We start from the raw sequence: 22,181 nt of genomic DNA, 5'->3' as shown, positions 1-22,181 counted from the left end.
TCATGACTCCTAGGATGGGACGGGAGCAGAAACAGTTACCAGAAAGCTTAGAGGAGGACTGTAGAGGGAAGGCACGCTGATGGGAACAGTGGCCTTTGTGAGAGCGATGCCAGGCAACCAACCCCTATGGACTCAGCAGGGAGGGAGGTCAAGCAGTAAATACCCAGACCTTACTTTTCTACTGTCTTTCCCATTGGCTGATCTTCACTGAAAGCCAAGGGCCGTGGAGCCCATTGGATCAGCTCCTGAAAAGTCAGCCTCTCCGTGTAGAGAGCTGAGCAGAGAAACAGGGAGAGTGTATATTGAGACATCAACTGAAGATATTGGGGACAAATGCATATTGAATGTTTAGTCAACAGGAGTTCTAGAATCACTTCAATTTCAGTGCAAGTTACTGATAGTTATGTTAATCCTTGTCCTGGTCAATTTATTGCAAAATTTAAGAGATAACCATAATATAGTGTGAGAACTAATTATGTCACAAGTTGGTGAAGTGGCAAAAACAGGCATGGCATGCTGAAAAAAAATTCTTAAATTGTATCTGGATCAGTAATTTCATATGACATATTAAAACTGTTTTAGAGGAAACTGAAATTAGAAACAAAACCCACAATACAAACAGCAGCCTACCATTGCCAATCACAAAACTCAGTAAAGAAAGCACTAGAATATACGCAGACTCATAGGGCAAATATAAAGTGCAATATGTGTTTTCAATCTCTAGGCCTGTTGCTTCTCAATTCTATGTCATTCTTCCTGAAATGACCTGTGACTGTGTGTTAAAGTTTTGTGAATTCTGAGTGGAACCATATAAAATTCTCCACAGTGCATGTTGCAGGTAAAATTCATTTCAGGAGGAGGCAAATTCGGATGATTGTCTTTCTTCTTTGTTACCTTTCCTCTCCCCTAGCAGAGTTCCTGTGACTCACAGATGCGGAATTTCATGGGGGAGCAGGTGTGTCTGCTGTTTAGTTCTCATAAATAACCAACCTCTAAGCCTCGAGGCCAGAGCCATTCCCCTACCCTTTAATCCCAGAGGAGCTTTGAGTAGAACAGCTTCTTTCCAGTATAAACTGTTCCCCTTCAAAGCTTTGAAGGATGGAAATTTTAACCTGCTTTTACTTCTATAATTATCAAAAGCAGAGGAAGGGTGAGTTCGACTTGGAAATTATGTAGGCTCCTCTGCAAATAACTTTGATGCAGACATTGAAGACTCATTTAGTGAGGAAGAGGTGAAGGCCATCAATTCTATAAGCCTTATGGTTAATATTTTGTAGATGTTTTCTTTGCTCAGAGTGAGGAGGGGTTATTTGGTTCTCTAACCCTCTCAGGAGGGTTTAAGTGTAAGCGTTTTGGAGTCACACTGGTTCGAAAATCAGCTTTGCATTAACACCTGCATATCTTTGAAGAAACTAGTTCACTTCGTGGGACTGTTCCCTCATCTGTAAAGTGGAGATCATAATACAGAATTGTAGTTAGAACTTAATAAGGCAAGGGTATACGTCTTTGAGCCGACATGAGCAAAGGATGCAATTAACAATCCCTATTGCTACTATAATTCCTTCTACTAGAGGATATCCATGCTGTTCTAATGTTTCAGTTGGTGTTCTACGCCCAGTCTACCAGACATTGTCAGATAATTTTCTATCTGAAACTGTGGAACATTATGCACATGACTTTTGCTCCATCCAAAAGAAAATGAACTTAAATTTCAGGGACTCTGTCTTCAAATTTGTCAGTTGATGGGCTCTGCTCCCTCCTTGGGGTGTCCAAGGAAAGGTCAGTTCATGACTGAGCCTTTGGGTAACTGTGGGGCTTCCCTGTGATCACCTGAAGGCAACACTTTCTGTGAGTTGCTGCTGAAAGGTGCTTTCAGTTACTTTTGGTCCCTTTCCTAGAACGAACCCAACATTCTACTTTAGTTCCAGATATTACCTTGCTTGTTATGGAGAAGGGGAAACTGATGGCAGGACAAAGTGATAATATAGAATTAGAAAACTTGTGGTGGTGAAGGCTGGGCATTCTCTAAAAGACCCTTTTGAAAGACAGGAAGAAAAAATCTTGAGTTCGAAAGCTTATTTTCAGAAGTCAACTTGTGTTTTTCTTTAGTTTTAATTTTGCAAAAAGTTGATTCATGATGAATCAGTTTATTGGTGAATAAACTCCTGAACTCTAAAAGAGGAAAGCCACTCTGTTCAAATAATCATTCAATCCTGGCACTTTTAGTGTTGTCTGTTAATCAGATCATGTTTGAATTTATGATTTTCTAATTTGTAGCTCTTCTCATTACTATTCGTATTATTATTATTATCATTTTGTTTCTATTTCAAACAATTCAGCCTTAAGCATTTTGACTTTCCTAGACTATTTCTTTGGGTGTTTCTTTTGTTTTTCAGATGACAGTCAGATCTTTTTATTAATTTTCCTGAATTGCTTCTTGTTATAATATTTTAAAGCAGGATGGGAATTTATGAGTTTTATCCAAAAAGTCACACAAAAGGCCATACATGAACTGTGGACCTCTTCTGATTACAGGATCCATATTATAAAGTCATCACATAGACTTATGATATTTCCTAATATGTTGAGTGGGAAAATATGGATTTATTGTTTTTTCATTATTTGATAACATGCTAAAGATAAGTCATTACGATGCTCTTTGCTAAAGTTTTCATTGTGGTGAGTGAAGTTCTTAAACTAAAATATGGATTCCAAAATTTATTGACATGTTCAAATCAACAATTAGCATTTTTTTGTTCCATACTGCCATATCAAAAACAGTTAGCATTTTACAGTCATTTACTTGGAGGGAGAATTTATCAGAATTAAGCAAGCTGTTTATCATTGTTTTTTTCTGTGTGTGTATGTGGTACATTTAAAGTATATGACATTGTCACATAATTTTAAATGATAGTATGGTTGTAGCAACAATGACAACAATTAAGTATAATTCCTGTGCTGGGAACTGGACTAAGTGATTTACACGCATTATTTTAGTTAATCTGTGTCTCAGTTTTATGGGTAAATATTTTTCTGTTCCCATTTATTGGTGTGAAAATTGAGACTCATCAGAGGTTAAATAACTAACAAAGGTCACCAACCTGGTAAATGGCAGAATCAGCACTGGGACCACGATCTGTCTGGCTATACATTTTTTTGTTCTTTGTCACTACTCTTTAGCTTAGGTAACCTACTTTTGAAATATATAGACAGCAGTGCAACTTCTAACAACAATAATCATCGTTTTCACTTTTGTACATCACTTCCCAGCACTCAGGGAAGTGGATCTGACCCCACAATACACATCTGTGAGCACTGGACATCTGACAGGTCATTCATTCAGTCATTGGGCAAATGGAACTGACTACCTACTATTGGGTCAGGCACTGTGGAAAGACTCTGCCTGTCCCACTGCCAAGATCACAGGGCAAGAGGAGCCAGGTCCAGGCCCAGAGTTCTTGATTCTTGTGCCAGGATTCTTTTGCTCAGTGTCACCAACTTTCAAGAAATCACACAAAAATTCCAGCACCAAGTAAAAAGAAAAGCACTAATAAACATTATCTAAAAGAATGTGTTGCTTTGTTGTTGAAATAATCAGGCAGAATTAATCTCTTGTGTGCAGAGAAAATAGTTTTCAAACCTAAATTACTTTAAAGACAATTAAAAAAAAAATCTTCTTACCAGCAAACAGAACCTGAGGAAGCCTGTTAGTCCAAAAAGCATAAGGCAGAGGTAGAGCCAATCTTCAGCAAAGCTTAGGGACTCTGAAACCTGCTGTGTAGCGGGTAGAACTTTACCAATAGGAAATATTTCCCCTAAAATCACTAGGTGATTTTAGGGGAAATATCTCAAAAGAAGGTTCACATTTTACACTGCATGCTTACTGCATGTTCCAGACCTAAGTGTGGCTTAAACATTCATTATTTATTTGTGCTGTACTTAGGAAATAGGGGTAAAGGTCATACAATTTTTAAACTTTAAGTTATTTGATCTGTCTAAATTTTGACCCCAGACTCTAACTTACTTCTTAATTTGTGTGCTAACAAGCTTGTGTTCAGTGTCTCCTTTGTCCCTGTACACACTGCACATGATGTGGATTCAGGATATAATGAGTCATTGAAGACACATTTTATCATGTAGGGAATAACAGAGAATTCCAAGAATTGGTATACAGACCTCTTGGATACATGTCTTTGAATCTACTCAGGATCCTGAGCATTAGACCATTATTACTTCAACTTGATTGTTGAGAAACATTGACAAATATTTTACCACTGTTTTACTCTTTACCAACAATCTGCTGTGACAATGAAATGAACTTGTACAGCAAAATGTGGATCTAAGTCTCCTGGGGCACCATGCCCCTGACTGGTGTTTACCTGTGAGTTCATATCAACAAACACCAGATCATCACAGTGAAATGATAAAAGAAGCCCTTAAGATTTATAGTGATGTCTGCTCTACTGAAATTCACTGTCTTCCACAGCTAACACTTATTTGGTGCTTATAAATTACCAGACAGAGTGCTAATAGCATTTCAAGTGCTAACATTTAATTCCCACAAAATTACCCTATTTTACAGATGAGGAAACTGAGATCCAGAGATGTTAAGGCATTGGTCCGAAGTACTACATCTTGTAAGAGGAGGAACTGGATTCAGAATCTAAGCTGCTCCCTGCTGTACTGTGTTGCCTTTGTAGATGCTGTTGGGAAGACTGTTGGTTGGGACGTGGTTTGAATTCTATCAAGTTCTACATATTTTTCCAACACTTCCCATGTTGGATTTGGAATATTTTTACTTCATTAGTAATGCTTTACATTTTAGGGGAAAAAAATTTCTAGTGATGAACTTACCAAGAGTGTTATCCCTGGAGTTGGGCTCCTCCAGGCCTTCTTCTGAACTGGGATGTTTTGGCCTTCTGAAGGAGGCAAATCCTCATAATACTCACAAGGCAGAGGGAGGCAAGCATTTTGAAGACACCGGTGATACTGACCTTTGTGCCATGCAACCAGCTGGCCAGTAATGAGGAATGGAAAGGGGATTTGTGTTGATTCCCACCTTCCAAAAACAGACTTGGGATGAACAGGAGTAACGTTTGGCAAACTAGAAAAGAGGTAGAATTTCAAAGTTGCAAACAGTAACAGGCCTCAAAAACAATGGTTGGAGGTTGGAATAAAAAATCGTGAGTTCATTTGGATGCTGGAAAACTATCAAAGTGCTGGCCAGTGTAGAAGGACACATAACAGGGCTGCCCTGCACCTAAGGATGAGTGTCTTGTCACAGCTTTTCTGACCCAATCCTGGACTGGTCAGTGAATGTCATGAGATATCTACTAGACTAGAAGTTTGGGCTACAGGACCATCTACCTACAAGTGAGGAAATTCCTGCTGCTGCAGATGGGAACTCTGGCAGCTAGCCTCTGCTTCATCCTGCTAGTTGTGGCTGAAGTCTCCTCTGTATGCTATATAACACTGAACACTCCACACTGAATGCATATCTCTTGATCCGTAGCAGCTACAGCCCTAATCTCTTGCACGTGTAAAGTGAGTGCCTTTCACATAACTCACTCATTGCCCCTATATCACACCAAAGTTAAATCTATTATTTCTGCTTCTTATGTATTTTATAAATTAAAAGCTAAGACCTTGGGATAATTAATTTTTTTTCCAAGAGAAAGTATTTCTGGGATGAAGTGTTTGAGGGCAGCTGCCCTCAGTTTCAGCTGCCCTCAGCCTCAATACCAAGCCAAGAAATCAAAAAAGGGCTTGTAAAAAGCAGGGATGATTGTTCATGTATCAACTCTTAGCAAAATGCCTGAGGTCTAATTTCTGCTTTGAAAAGCAAGTCAAGCAGTATCTGCAGAGTAAAGATGAGCATCTAAGATGGCACCTGTTTCTTTTTAAAAATTCTGTTTTATTTCTCTCTCTTCCTCCCTTTACCTAACTGTTCCTACCCAATCAACCCATGGTCTGATTGTAAAGTAAGGGGAAGTGTGAACAATCTCAATATCTGACTTCCAAATATTTAGACTGAGATGTACTTAGAAGGTCAGAAGATAAGATTATTGTTTATGAATGGATCAAAAATCATATTTAATTTTACTAACTTCATTGACATATAATAACTCAAGCCCATGCTGAATCATGACTGTTTAAATTTCTTGGGCACTTTCAATCACTGACTCTTTTTAATCAGAATTCTTAGTATTTGTAAGGTGATTTCATTGAAAGCATTTCAAGTCCTTCTAGGGAGTGAATCTGAAATTTTATAGTCAAATAAATTTGAAGGATGCTGAGAAACAGTAATTAAATAGAGGTTGATATTTCCAAGAGGAGACCTCTCAGTATCTTTATTATGCTAACGAGCATGGTGAATCTCTGCAAAGAGGATGTGGGTTATAGGGCTTCCTGTGCACATTGGACTCTGGAACTCTTCTGACAGAGCACCATGGGTACCTGGGGTTACAGGGAACTCACTCTGACAAAAGCTCTTCCATGTGGAAATCCTGTTATATAAAAGCCATTTTGGAAATATGGCAAGCAGAGCATTATGATAAGCTAATTTGCTGACACCATGGCCACTTTATTTCCAAAATTACAAAGAAGCAGGAAATAAAGACTCAGGCGTAGAGAACGGACTTGAGGACATGGAAGGGGAGGGGAAGCTCGGACAAAGTGAGAGAGTAGCATTGACATATATACACTACCAAATATAGAATGGATGGCTAGTGGGAAGCTGCTGCATAGCACAGGGAGATCAGCACGATGCTTTGTGATGACCTAGAGGGGTGGGATAGAGAGGGTGGGAGGGAGGCTCAAGTGGGAAGGGATATGGGGATATATGTATACATATAGCTGATTCACTTTGTTATACAACAGAAACTAACACAACATTGTAAAGCAATTATACTCCAATAAAGATATTAAAAAAAAAAAGAAATTAAAAAAAGAAAAAAATCCATGACATTAAGAAAAACTAAAGAGGAACAGTTGAAATTATTTTTGATAATATATTTTCTTTAATCCAATATATCCAAATGTTACTGTTTCAATATGTACTCAATATAAAAAGTTAATGAGATATTAAAAAAAAAAGGAAAAAGTTTAAATTCTATTATCTAGAATGACCATTGTTTATATTTTTATATATTTCTTTCCATACTTTTCAAACATACATTTTTCATAGAGTTGAGCAATGTTTATGCAATGTTGTACCCTTAGTTTATTCTTGATTTTTTAGTATATGACTTTTCTCATTTCTTTGCATGCTCTTTATGGGCATATTTTTAACGACAGTAATATTTCAGCTGAAAAATTCATTTGCGTAAACATTCTTTTATAGTTGGGCATGTAATTTTTCCAGTTTTTACTATTATATATTCCATTGCAATGGATATATCCCTCTCTATAAGTGTTCATAAACATTTTTCACAATTTCTGATCATTTTTCTTAGAGTCTGTTCTTAAAAAGTGAATTATTAGAAAAAAAGGTATAATTGTCTTTTAAATCTCCTGAAAAGTATTACTAAATTTTTTTCAGCAAACTTCTTTCAATTACTCTTTGCACCAACAGTAAATGCTAGAACTATTTTATCATACTGAAACCTAAATTAAATCTAATATATTTACATTCTTGATAATCTTAAATATCTTTTTTTGAATTTGTATTTCTTCTAAGATTGATTCTTTTATATATCTATTGGCCATTTATATCGTCTCTTTGGGGAGTCCTATTTTGATATTTTTGTTCATTTTTCTAGTTACTTTATCTCATTGTTGCTTATGCCTAGAAATTCCTCCTGTGCTTAGGTATTTAATAATTATTCACTTCTAATTTTAAAAATTTTTATGCTTTGATTTCTCGCTTTCCACCTCACTTGTCATTTGTGTATAACAGTCATGGGAAAACACTCCGTTATTTAAGAGTTTGGAAAATATTCCACCCACATCCCACTCTAGAAATAACTGCTCAAAGGTGCAATGTAGCTGATTCCTGGAATAGAAATCAAGAAGAATGGGGAATTCATAGTCTTCAAGGAACCACAGTTTGAGAATTAAAATCAGCTGAACAAATAAATTTGGTCTAAATAAACTTACACCCAAATAATCTCCTGTAATTTAATTATAAAACATGCACTTACAGATAACCTAAGAACAGAGCTGGCAGAGGGGTATAAGTATCTCACTGATTATAGTACTTAAAGGTGGCATTTGAGGATTGGAGAGAAAGAGCACTAAGTAAATATGCACATTATTTTTAAATTGATTAGCCATTACCTGCATTTACCCACAAAAAACATACTTTCTAGTTTAGTATCAAGTTTGTTTATTGAGTCTAAATCTTTTTCACAGAATCCCGAGATGGTTTGGAATTACTTTTGCCATCAGCCCTTGTTTAAATGATCACAATGATGTGGAATACTCATGACCCACTTTCAGCACCTTGACCTCTTTAGCACATTCTTGGCTGATAACTACATCTGAGATTTAGGAAGAGTGCCAGGATATGCCTGCACTTTTGTTTTGGCTAAATCTGGTCTTTAAATCGTGATTTTTCATTACATGTGTTCATCATCTTATCAATATCTCTTAGCCCTGAAAAGTTCAATACTGTATCATAGTGTATAGTTTTAAAAAAAGACATTTAAGCAACAGTTAGAAATCCAAATATTAGTACAATGGTGTCCTAACTGCAAAAATAACTCAGCTAAAGTGACAATCAAATAATTAGGTAAATTCTGAATCAAGGAATAAAGTATATCACAGATATACAAGCAGAAGAAATTAAGGGTCAGAATTTTATATCAACAAGTCTAAGGTCCAAGAAAAAATGAATGACATCGAACAGAGCAAGTCACTATGATCATGGACTACATAAAACAACAAAACTCCAGCATTGCCAAATCTTTATATGGGAAGTAATAAATCAAAATGCACAAAACAAAAATTGTTAAAAGTGTAAGTAAAAATTGATAAAAACAAATTTGTAGTATGAAATCCTACCATACAATTAAAACTGCATGATAGAATACACACACAAACCCACACACAAATATAAAACAAAAATGTACCTGACTAATACAATTAATGAAGTTAAATTAATTGACATATCTCAAGGATCGTACTTTGAAAATTTTGACATGTATCAAATTGTGTAGAGTATATACTTTTTCTGAGATTCCATGGACTGTTTACATAAACCACTAATTGGATGATACATAAATCCAAAATATTATAAAAGTTATGGAAAGCCAATAGGCACATAAAACCATGTTCAACATCATCAATCATTAGGGAAATGCTATTTAAAAGCACAGTAAGACGGCATTACACATCATAAAAATAGCTAAAAAGGAAAAAGGAAAAAACAAAACAACAAAACCTCCCGGTACAAGTGCTGGTAAAGATATGGAGCTCTCATAAATTGCTGGTAGGAAAACAAAATGACATATCCACTTTGAAAAAAATCTTGGCAGTTTCTTATAATATTATACATACACTATCCATCGTGACCCCGATATTTCACTTCTAGGTATTTACTATAGAGAAATAAAATCCTAGGTTCACATAAAAACCTGTGCATAAATGTTTACAGAGGCTCTCTTCATAATTGCCCCAAAGTGCAAAGAACTTAAATGTCCTTCAGTGGCTGAATGGTTAAACAGGCGGTGGTACATCCATTCAATGGAATTCTCAACAATAAAAAGGAAAGAACTATTGATACAAGTTAAGATATAGATGAATTTAAATTACATTTTTCTAAGTGAAAAACCACCAGACCCATATTGTATGATTTTATTTATATGAAGTTCTAGGAAAAGCAAAACTATAGAGATAGGGAACAGATGAGTGTTTGCCAGGGAGTAAAGATAGACAAGAGTTTGATTAGAGAGAAGTTGAAGGATGTTGATAGAACTGTTGTGAATCTTGGTTGTGGTGGTGGTCACAGACCTCTGCATTTGTCAAAAGCCACAGAACTAATGGCAGGTTTTACTTTTGAAAGTACATTACAAAGAGGCAGTTATTTTATATGCCATATTTACAGTTGAATATTCATAAAATACATAATAACTCTATTTAAAAATAAATTTCTTGGGCTTCCCTGGTGGTGCAGTGGTTAAGAATTCATCTGCCTATGCAGGGGATGGTGGTTCGAGCCCTGGACCGGGAAGATCCCACATGCCCACATGCCGTGGAGCAATGAAGCCCATGCACCACAACTACTGAGCCTGTGCTCTAGAGCCTGTGAGCCAAAACTACTGAGCCCACGTGCCACAACTACTAAAGCCCACATGCCTAGAGCCTGTGCTCTGCAACGAGAGAAACCACCATGAGAAGCCTGCACACCATAACAAAGAGTAGCCCCCACTTGCTGCAACTAGAGAAAGCCTGTGTGCAGCAATGAAGACCTGGTGCAGCCAAAGATAAATAAGTAAAATAAACAAATCTATAAATAAATAAATTTCTTGACAAATTATGAAAGAAATTAAATGTTTAAGAAATAAATTTTAGAAAATACCATACATGAAAATTTATCAAAACATAGGAATGGTTGCCAAAGCTATACTCCAGGATAAATTCATGCCTTTAGAGCGTTCATACTAAAAGGAAAAAAAATAGAAATGAATGTAGATTAATGAATTAAGTATTTTATTCAACATGCCCCATTAAGTCCTGAAAGGATAACATACAGAAATAAAAAAAAAAATATGGAATTAGAAGACAAACTATGAATTAATTCATTTAAATGCCATTAATGTGAAAGGCCAAGTAATCAGTGAGGTTCTGACAAATATTATTATACAAAAAAAATAAAATAAATAAATAAAATGGAAAGAAAACAAATAGATAAATGATATATAATTATAAAGACAACACTTTATGGAGTACTACATTAATTCTATGCTAATAAGTTGAAAATCTTAGTGAGATAGCTCAAGAATGAGAAATATGAATAGGTAAACAACACTGGTAGTTATTGAAAATTTGATTAAAATATAATTTTGTCAAAGATTTGGAGCTTTGTCATTTGGGGCAGGGGAGTGAACAAATTAAGAAACAGAAATGCAAATGCTAAATAAACTGGTCCAGAATGCTAAAAAAAATAGCTACAAAGTAATTTTTAATAAATTAGCAAACTTGGATAGGAAAATATGAAAAAGAGTCTTTTTCTGCATGGCAGAAATCTCAGTTAAAATTACTTGCAAATCAAATTCAAGAATCCTGTGGCAAAGTCTTAATTAAAATACTTGCAAATTGAAATTAATTTAAAATAGTCATGTATCTTTACCAAATGAGTTTAATCCTAAAAATGAATGGATAATTTAGTATCAGGGAATCTGTCAATTCACAGACTTACATAATCTTGATTGATGGCATACCTAGAATATTGACAATCAGAGTCATACACCTGGCTCCTCTGTCTGACAAATTATTTTCAATAAAAATAATGAAATCAATCCAGTAAAATAAGACCACAAAGAAAATACAGTGAACAATTTCCTTATTGAATGACGTATATAAACATATATATATATATGTATGTATTTTAATAAAATAATAAAAAATAAAAAATTACAGTATAATAAGAAAAGGGGTACTTGATTAACACTTTTAAATTACATTAATATATTTTTGGAAATAAAGGAAAATAAAGAAAAATACTGACAAATATCAATATTGGTCAAATACATAAGAAACAAGATTAGAGTTCTTCTGCAACTTTGTCAATGATTTTGTTAAAAGCAATCTTTGTATATTATTTTTGTAATTTACAATTACATTATAATTATTTTCAGTATCAGTATAGCCATTTTCATCAATCTATGTTACTCCTACTTGATCAAAGTATAATTTTTGTAAATTATAGTTTTGAGAAGTTTCTTTCAGCACAGCAATAGATATACAAATAGTTAAGGAAGGTCTTAAAACAAAAGGATAAATTTGAGATTCGTAAAAATCCCATTTCACTTTTCTGAAAATTGCAATACTGTCTGTTTGTGTTTCTTTGGGTTATTTCTAGTGGTTTTCAAAAGTTTTCATATTTGAAAATTTTGTGCTAAAATATCTTCATATTCAGAAAATTTATAATAAAATTCTGTTATATTTGGTAAAAACTTCTGAAGTTCAGAATTGTTCAGGCTCACTCTGGGTGCTATTTGTCTCCAAGTCATGTGATACTATGCATTCTTGTATTTAAACAGTATATTCAGTATAAATAATGAAAGCACAGTGATTGTAAAAAATATATATATAACTGAACTTAACTTCTTACTCACTCATGTGCATTGGGATTTGCTGTATAACCATCAGTTCTCCACATTAACATCCACATAATGAAATGTTTATTAAAGGATACGTAATAAAAATGTGCTAATTTGAAACTCACATATGAATTATGAAAATGCAACAGTAATAACAGCAATTTTTTGAACTCTGATCAACATAACATTTTTTCTGAGAGGAGTATTTTATCACTGAGAATTGCTGAGGCATGGTGATAATGAAAAGCAGAATGACTTATAGCTGGTTTTATTATTGTCTTTAATGAATCCCTTTCTTTCCTAGACCCGGCATGGATTGCTCTAACAGCCTACTCTTGGTACACCAATGATCTTCATAAAAAATTAATGGTGTACAATAAAATTCAATTCCCAACCCTGTTAGAGAGAGAGAGAGTGAAAGGGAGAAAGAGAGAGAACTGGGAATAGAAAGATATTTTACTCACATGGTAAAATCTATCATATATCAAAAACAAACATTTTAACACATTAGGCCTATTAAAAAAAAAGACAAACTAAACAAGAAAACTACAACAGCAGAAACACTTAAGTGTGTTGGTTATCACCATCAATAATTAACATAAATTTGGGAGTTCTGGAAAATGCCACGTCTAACTATACACCATTAACATTATTGTTCACTTTAGGAATCAACTGAAAAGGTACTAGAATAAAATTGGTTTGGCTAAATGTGCAGAAATAAAACTAAAATTAAAAATACACAGATTTCATGAAAATAAACAACAGCCAGTTAGAAACTATAATGAAAAAATTACATCCCAATGACAGAAGTAACAACAAACACCAACACATGTAAAAAGTTTAATTGGAACCCTCCACGAGAATGTGTACAACCTTTATGACTAAAGCCTTACATAAATAAAAAAAAAGGTATAAATCAATTCAGAGACAAACTATTTCCTGAATGAGAAGAGAGATATAAAGTATTGTCTTTTTACATGCATATAGACTTATTATAATTCCAATTAAAACTCTTAACTGGATCTTCTTCCCTGGACCGTGACAAAATATATAAAGTTCATCTTGAAATGAAAATTAGTTAAGACCTAGTGGAAAAAGAAGTTTAGGAATGTCCTACTATATGTTAATATACATTGTAAAGCCCTATCAAGTATTATAACATATTATAATGCTATGATAGTAGAAGTAGTATAGTATTTGTATATAACAGGGTATATATCCATGAAACAGGATAGCTAAGAAACAAACACTACCATAAATTATAATTTAATATACAATAAATGCACACTTAAAAATCAAATTGGAATTAATGTTTATTAGTTAATTACCTTAATTTATTAATTGTTATTTATTTTGACATGTAACATTGTATTCGTTTTTGGTGTACAGCATAGTGATTTGGTATACGTATATATTGTGAAATGATTACCATAATATATTTAGTTAACATCTATCATCACACGTAGCTACCAAATTTTTTTTCTTGTGATAAGAACATTTAAGGTCCACTCTCTTAGCAACTTTCAAATATACAATGCAGTATTATTAACTGTAGTCACCATGCTGTACATATTAATGTTTACTTTGAAGCACTCATTGAGGGAAGAAATTCTGCTGTTAACAGAAGTGGAAAAAACTTGGGTAAAAGAGAGCTAGATTTAATTATATCACAAATGAGCAATTTCTCCACATAAGAAAAGGGGAATAGAAATAGAAGAACAACAACCAGTTGGATTAAAAATATATATATTTGGAATAAATGTAAAATATAAATGTTAACATACTAGCTGTATAATGAGCTTATATAAATTAAAATAAGCACCAAGACTCTAATTGAAAAAAGAGGGAGTATAATACAGATATGGATCAAACCACTGTTAAGGAATATATAATCTCTTATGCATATGTTTTAAAAATATATCACAGAATACCTGAGAAAAAATGAACCAAACTCTTAATCAGCTTAAACTCTGGAAATTAAATTAATAGTGATTTTCGAATTTTCTTCTTTATATACTTTGTTACTGTTTTTTCCAAGTGGTATATAATGAGTATGTATTTTTATCATCAGAAATAGATTTTATTAAAATACCTACACCAAAATCCTTTTACTATCTCCATTTCATATAAATTTCAGAGTTTTCTGCAAATCTTTCTTCCTTCTTCTCTCTTTCTTGAGCACCTATTATTTGCAAAGCAAGATTTTAAATAGCTTAGTTCCTGAATTAGGTCAATTTCATTCCAGTGAGAACAGATATATAAACAGAAATTTTTTCTAATTTTTTTTTTACTAAAGATGCTTGGTACTTGAAGTTTATTTAAAAAATTTTTTTTGATAACGGGAGATACGAAAATTTGGGTTAGTGTCTTTTTTTTTTTCTGAATTTACTGGAAAATTAATGTAATCTTCAACTTTTTTGTAGACTGATACACTCAAGATATCTTTGCAATAAAATATACTTCTTAAAAATCTGACAAAACCCAATCTTAAAAAGAAAGATTTTTGGGCTTCCCTGGTGGCACAGTGGTTGAGAGTCCGCCTGCCGAAGCAGGAGACACGGGTTCGTGCCCCAGTCCGGGAAGATCCCACATGCCACGGAGCGGCTAGGCCCGTGAGCCATGGCCGCTGAGCCTGCGCGTCCGGAGCCTGTGCTCCGCAACGGGAGAGGCCACAACAGTGAGAAGCCCGCATACCGCAAAAAAAAAAAGAGAGATTTTCATAATTTTAAAGTCGTTTTTCCTGTGATTTACTAGAGGAAACAGGTAGATTACCTCTTATCAGATGCTTTCTATGACATCTGATCAGAGTAATAACGATGTAGACATGACTAGTGTTTAAAATGAACAAGTACTTTTTGTAATTCTTAATCCTAGGTTGATTCTTATTTTTACCAAATTTATATAGGCACATGTTTTAAAGGTATGATACAAAATCTTGTTAAGAAAAAACAGAAGTCCTCTCTATTTTCCAAGCCCACAGATTCCTATGAGGTCCAGTGGCTCTGTGGCCAATCTCTCTCTCCAGAAAGTTTCCAATAATATTCCCTGGGGCTGGAAGCCCACTTTCCATACTCCTGTCAGAGGTGCTATCACCTACTATCTCCAAGAAGGACCTGGCTCTGGACTCCTTCTATGGTCTCGGGGAATCTTTCTGTTCCATGTTGTGGTTCCTGCCCATCTCCCTTCAAAAGCAGTTAGTCTCTCTGCATCTCTGACACACCTAGCATAATCCCATCAGTGACGTTAAGTTACAGGCCTAAAAAAGCCAGGAAGGTTTTCTTTGTCTGTCATTAAACACAATCATCCCCTGAAGGAGAAGTTCACACAAAGAACTGCCTACCCGTTTGGAATGGGGAAAATTAAGAGAAGATAATCATAAATGGCTCTCCTTTTTCTTTGTTCTGTTAAAATAGCAAAAGATGCAAACAAAACACAACAGAAAGATCAAAACAATAATGGTAATAGCCACCTTTTACCATGGCCGTGCTTTGCAATCCACAAAATGCTCGATGCTGAAAATACATTTTATCCTTTGAACCATTCTACACTATATCATGTATGTCCTGTTGTTTATGCCCCATTTGCAGATGAGGAAGCTGAGGTTTGAAGAGGCTAAGCAACCTCCCCAAAGTCACACTACTAATAAGAAGATGGGATTGGAAATTATTCTATCCAACCACATGCCAAACAGCCTCCAGATATATACATTTAGTATGCTAAATAAATATTTGATGAAAGAATTTATGACAACAAACACATAGCTTATAGCACATGGCAGTGCTGCTGTCAGATAAGCATTATTGTGAGTGCTTTTGTTGGAAAAGAGCATAATGCTGTGAGTAGACAGAGGGGATGGTGGAAAACGCACACCAAATAAGGTTTATGTGGGGTCAGGCTTGCACTGGATAGAATCTGGAGTAGAGCTCTGTGGGGTAGAGTGGTGTGGAAATACAAGAGCATGCATGTGTGCTCGGGGTCCAGCACCCCTGGTTAGGGATGAGGGAGGGGAAGGAGGGAGAGGAATAGATATGTATATAAGAAATCTATAATGCATATATTGTCTATAAATGTATATAAATCCACCTCTATATGTGTATAGGCTTCATGTCAGGTGAAAAGGATTAACTCTTATCTACTGCTTATCATTCACCAGGCATGTTCTAAACAATTTATATCTATTATCTCATTTAATCCTCAACAACATCATTATTATATAAATACTATTATTAATCCCCATTTTACAGAGAATTAAAATATAGAAAAGTTAAGTCATTGGTCAAAGTTGCCCAACTAGTAAATGGCAGCTGCAATTTGAATTCAGGTCCTCTAAGAAAAGGAGATGTATTTGAGAGAAACTGGAAGCTTCACTCTAAAAACAAGAAGAAAAATACAGCACTGACAGACCTTGACAATTACCATGTGTGCTGCAAAAGACTTCAGAATGTTCTTTGACCCTAAGTTCAAGAGAAAACGCTTGATAGAAAGTATATGTAATTTAATGGAATACAATTTAGACTTTATTAATAGAGTAGATTATCAAGAATTGGGTGGAAATTGTCCTATTATAATGGCTGATCAGAAAAATCTAGGACTGTTTTCATTTCCTTCCCGTCTCCATGATTTAAAAGACATGTAGAAAAAGTTCAATAAATTCTTGGGAGATCACTGCAGGTTGTGAGCGTGTTCTAAATCATTTCATTAGTTCGGGAGTGCTTGAAGGAAATCTAAAAGCTTTCTATTACACAGAATAAAATTCAAACTCCTCGTCCCTAAGTAATTCAGTTTCTGGCTCGCTTCCCTACATTTTGCGCTAACTCTTCCTGCATTTCACTGGGGTTCTAAGCTGCCTGTCCTTAAGCGAGTCAAACACCATTATGCCTCAGGGTCTTTGCACTGCCTAAATGTTCCTCCCCAGAATATGTATGTGGCTTACTCTCACTTTACTTAATTGCCACTTCCTCGGAGAGCCCTTCCTTGACCAGAAAAAAATAAAAATAAAAAATAAAACAGCACCCATATTACTCTCTATCCTCTTATTCTATATGAATGTATGCATGCATGTATGTATGTATGTATACATATGTACACATAAATTGCCTTTATCACCATCTGATGTTATTTCTATATTCATCAATTCTTAGTCAGTCATTACAGTTTTCACCACTAGAATATGAACTCCGTAAGGACTGGGATTGTCAGTTTTGTTCATTGCTCCACCCCCAATCCCCAGAACTGTGTGTGGCACACAGTAGGCTCACAATAAATATTTCCTGAAGGGGGCTTCCCTGGTGGCGCAGTGGTTGAGAGTCCGGCTGCCGATGCAGGGGACGCGGGTTTGTGCCCCGGTCCGGGAAGATCCCACATGCTGCGGAGCAGCTAGGCCCGTGAGCCATGGCCGCTGAGCCTGCGCGTCCGGAGCCTGTGCCACGCAATGGGAGAGTACCCAAAAAAAAAAAAAAAAAAAAAATTCCTGAAGGAATAAACAACTGATTAAATGATCAGCCTGGAGAAGGGAAAAATGCAGTAAGGCTAATCATTATCCTCAAATATTTGAATTGCCTTTGCACAGAAGTGTAATTTGACATAACCGGCAATAGCACTAAATTACTGGGGAGCCTAGTTGAGCACAAGATTAAGAAGGATTTTGTAACAGTCCCAGCTGTCAAAGATGAAGAGCACTGTTACAGGGAGTGTTTGTTTCCTGTCACCAAAGATATTCAAGCAGCGTCTGCCTAATTTCTCAGTTAAGATTTACAGGGGATCATGGTCAGACTAGAGGCACTTTAAGCGCTGGTTTAATCCCCAGTCTCTTTGACTGGATAGAAGAGGAAAATGGCTCCCACAGCACAGTCAAGCCATAATGTCTTAGGGCTGACAGACATGAGAGATATTATAGAAAATGAAGTTGAAAGCTAGGAAGTGATAGTATGCCTTGCGAAAAAGTCCTCTATGGCCATCCACTGACCACAGATAAAGTCCCAGCTCCTCACTCAACAACAAATATTTATTGAGCTCCAACTATGTACCAGGCACTGTTTTCAATCCTGAGGTTACAGTAGGAAATGAGATAAACAAGGACTTTCTTCTCATTGGAATCCCATCTATCCTTTGTAGATGACTTACGTACGTGTGTATAAGTGTATGTGTATATTTATATTGAGCTTATGAACAGAATGAATATATCAAATTATGAGTGGTGACAAAAGATAGAGTCAAAAGATAGAGAATAAAATGTAGTGACTGGGATGCAGTGTTTTCTCTGTTTACAAATTTGCATTCTTTTGGACTTTGAATGATTACACCAGTGACAGCAATTGGTCAACCAGAAACCAGGAGTCAGCTGAATTTTTGCAGGATATTTATTCATACATTAGGGTGGTCTTCCAGGAAACAGAACAACAAACAGAACATTTTACAAGCAGTGTTATAGAAAGATACACAAAGAAGCATTCTGGGTGGAAGTAGAAACTTTTGGCCTCACACAAGGAAGTCTAAATGGAACTTAGGCTATACCAGAAGTTTTGACTAAGAAAGTAAATAAGAGTCTTTAAAAATTGTTTTAAAAATAATGGCTTAAGAGTCAAACCGCAAGTGTTAGAATCGTTTATCCTTCTAGGGAAAATTAATTGGAATAAAATTAAAAGTACTTTTCATTAAGAATATTAGTGATATCTACGAAAAATCTATAGGCGTGATGTGACTTGCGCTCGGCACCCTTTTTGAAATTTTGGAGTGCAGTTTTTTTTTTCACAATGTTGGTCTGTATCACTGTTATTTTGTTAGTGGGGGTGCTAAACACCATATAAAAATGGACATTCCACACAGTGCAGAATTTTCTGCTTCTTACACAAATTTCTAATTTCCTACTGGACATTCCTGTACGTGAAAAACCAAAACTAGATTCTAAACCCATTTAGCATAAAAATACCAAATATTTTGACATTTTTATACACACTGATTTCTCCACTAATGCATTTATTTTGTAAGTCAAAGGATGATGATACTAATTTTGTTTTTGTCCAAGGTTTTAAGAGGCACCCTTTTCCATTTTGATAAATAGTATGACTGGTGGCAGTGTAAGTGTACATTTTAGGTTGTTGCATTTCTGGTGATGTAAACTTCTGACCATTTCTGCTGTACCTATAAATTACTTTATAATACTGATTTTATATTGATGTTTTGGAAACTATGAAGGTGGGTAGGATACATTATCTAAGAGTTTTATTTCAAGATAGAAAAAGACACATTACAAGATATTTAGCAGGAAAGAAAGTGTGGAGTCTGCCAGGGCTGAGAATGACAGGCCAAGACGGTAAGTTATGTTTGTGAATCCTGGGTTTGGTGAAGATAACTAGATGGGCTCGGGTATATTTTATTTTTTATTTTTACTTTTGGCCACGCCACGCGGCTTGCGAGATCTTAGTTCCCTGACCGGGAATCGAACCCGCGTCCTCAGCAGTGAAAGCCCCAAGTTCCCACCACTGGATTGCCAGGGAATTCCTACAAGTGTATGTTAGAATGCATTGACTTTGCATTCCAGCTCCAGTATTTTCTAGCTGCAAACTTGGGCAAATAAATCTCTTGGAACCTCAGATTCCACATCTATAAAGTAGAAACGTAATTCCCACTATCGGAGATAATGGAATTGTGGTTACACAAGGCTGGGGACAGGCCTGGTCCATAGTTAGCCCTCAGGGGTCACTTCCTCTCTCTGCCTTAGAGCTAAGATTTCATTTTGAAACTACCTTTTAACTCTAAATATTTACTCTTCTGTAATGAAAAGCATCCCAAACATAATACACCTACACTTAATTATAAAATGTCAACTGATGCTTAAATGTAATATACAGGAAGAATAAAATGAAAACTATTTTAAAATATTATATATTTAAATATATAAAGACTTGAGTCTTGCTTTAGTAGATGAAACAATAAAATAGTTGCTTGAACTTACTAGAAATGAAAATATTGGAATTTAAGAGACGTGATGTTAGAAGCCCTTCAATTGAAAAAAACACATTGAAATAAAAGAGCAGACATTCAGGGAAATAGGAACATGTAAAGTAGTGTAAAGTGATAAGAAACTGGGACATTAGCACACGGTAAGAGAAAGAGGATTGTAATAAGGGTGTGGATAAGAGTTCAAGTTTAACTGAAGACAGGATACACAAGAAAAATGACCAACTATTGAGGTGGAGAAAATGAGGAACTATTATAATCTTCCCAGTGAGCATGTAAATAATGCCCTCAGGAGCCCTTTGGGTTGCCATCTGTTCTAGCCTACTTTGGGCAGCCTTTCTCTCTAATAATGTAGTGAGGACCATTCCAAACAATTACCATGTGTCCTCAGTAATAATAAGTAAAATATGACCAAAACGAAAATTATCCAATCAGTACTTGCATTTTCCTTTCCATTTTATTTTACTATCAATGCATCACATTTAGATTATACATTGGCTACAGTATAGAGTAGCAAGTCAGTACTTCAGTAATTTCAAGACAATGTCTTTACTCAAGTCAGACTTCCCTCTCCATGTTGAACTTTCACTAAATTACTGGTATTTTCCTGTAAGTTCTTATAAAAACTCTTCAGTATTGTTATGTGCTAAAGAATGCCCAGTTTGTATTTATCAAGGTTGAGTCTGGTGTTCATTCAAAGATGATGTGGGGCCCAAGACAGTTCTTCCTTGGAAGGGACTCCTGTGTGGGTCTTCCTACTAAATGTCACAGCTCTGTAAATTTCCAAACTCTAGGGACAGCATTGTGTTCTCTGAGGTTTTCTGTGCCTTAGTGTTACACCGACCAGGGTTCTTGGCCTCCTTAATCAATAGAAATTGATAAGAGGCCAGATAAGAAGTTCAGGCAAGGCTTTATTGGGGCCCCCGCTGCAGCAGGAGGGAACAAAAACAAGTAATGGGTTCCCTTGCTCACTCCCTAAGGGGGGCAAGCTGGTTCCTTATCTGGGGTGAGGGTAGGGTCAGGACCAGGTGTCGGGACAGAGTGGGGGCTTAGGTGGTTTGTCCACCCCTTTGGTGGTGTCAAGTGCAGGGGGTATGTGCTGTACCCTGCTTTTGCTCCCAGCTCTTCAAAAGTGGCAGTTGGGTTTTTGGTCTTTTTGTATTTTGTTGTCCATAATTTGTCCCAACTACACATGCACACAGTTAGTTTTAGTCCCTTATGGTTTCTTTGTGTTTTGTTGCTTGAGGAGATGTTTGTCCAGGTGCAAGCCCTGCAGCAGAGGGTCCCAGGTCCCTGGTCCCAGCCTGTCTCATTGGAACATTGGGGGTGGGGGTGGGGGTCGGGGAGGAGAAGGAAATGGATTTGCTGTTCTTCTTCCCACATACTTGGTTCTAGAAAAGTATGAGAACGCGGAGTTAAAACAGTTACCTAATGGTACAGTATATGTTTCCCAAGAAGACTGATAATGAGAACTTCAGTAAACTGAGCCGAGAAGGTACACAGTATACCCTCCAAATTACAGAAGGACAGAAGCATGGTACTCTGTCTCTGTATGAGAGAAAACCAATTCTCACTTCCTTGAGTTTCTCTGAAAGGCTTCTTTTTGTGGTTTTGTGATATGATCAACCTCATATTTTAATCCAAGTAAGTACATTGGCTATTTAACTATTTTTCAAGTAGCAATACTCTATTGCTATCATCTATAGCTCTGCTCAGTAAGTAAAAAAAATCTTACAGCTGGTAGGAGACACTCATCTTCACAGTAAATGAATTGTCACATATTCACACTTTCATGGAAATCCCTCCACCTTCTGGTTGTTTCTCTACATCAAAGCATCCAGACCATAATTTTGTTTCAAGAGTTGCTTTATAGACTCATTTTACATTTCAGATGAGTTTGCTATAGGATGATTTAGTTACTTACAGACGTCAAGTAATTTGTATGGTAGAATCATATCT

At 35.7% G+C, this 22,181-nt stretch overlaps 1 protein-coding gene across 3 annotated transcripts in view; it reads left to right on the top strand.

Moving 5' to 3' along the window:
* BMP5 (bone morphogenetic protein 5) overlaps positions 1-22,181 on the top strand; it is a 119,363-nt gene that overhangs the window by 8,500 nt on the left and 88,682 nt on the right. The gene's annotated exons all lie outside the window — the stretch shown is intronic.

The sequence above is a fragment of the Neophocaena asiaeorientalis genome, unplaced genomic scaffold, assembly GCF_003031525.2.
Source record: "Neophocaena asiaeorientalis asiaeorientalis breed wild unplaced genomic scaffold, Neophocaena_asiaeorientalis_V1.1 scaffold319, whole genome shotgun sequence".
Classification (NCBI taxonomy): Eukaryota; Metazoa; Chordata; class Mammalia; order Artiodactyla; family Phocoenidae; genus Neophocaena; species Neophocaena asiaeorientalis.
Note: the sequence above shows the minus strand (reverse complement) of the source record. Positions and strands in the feature narration are given on the sequence as shown.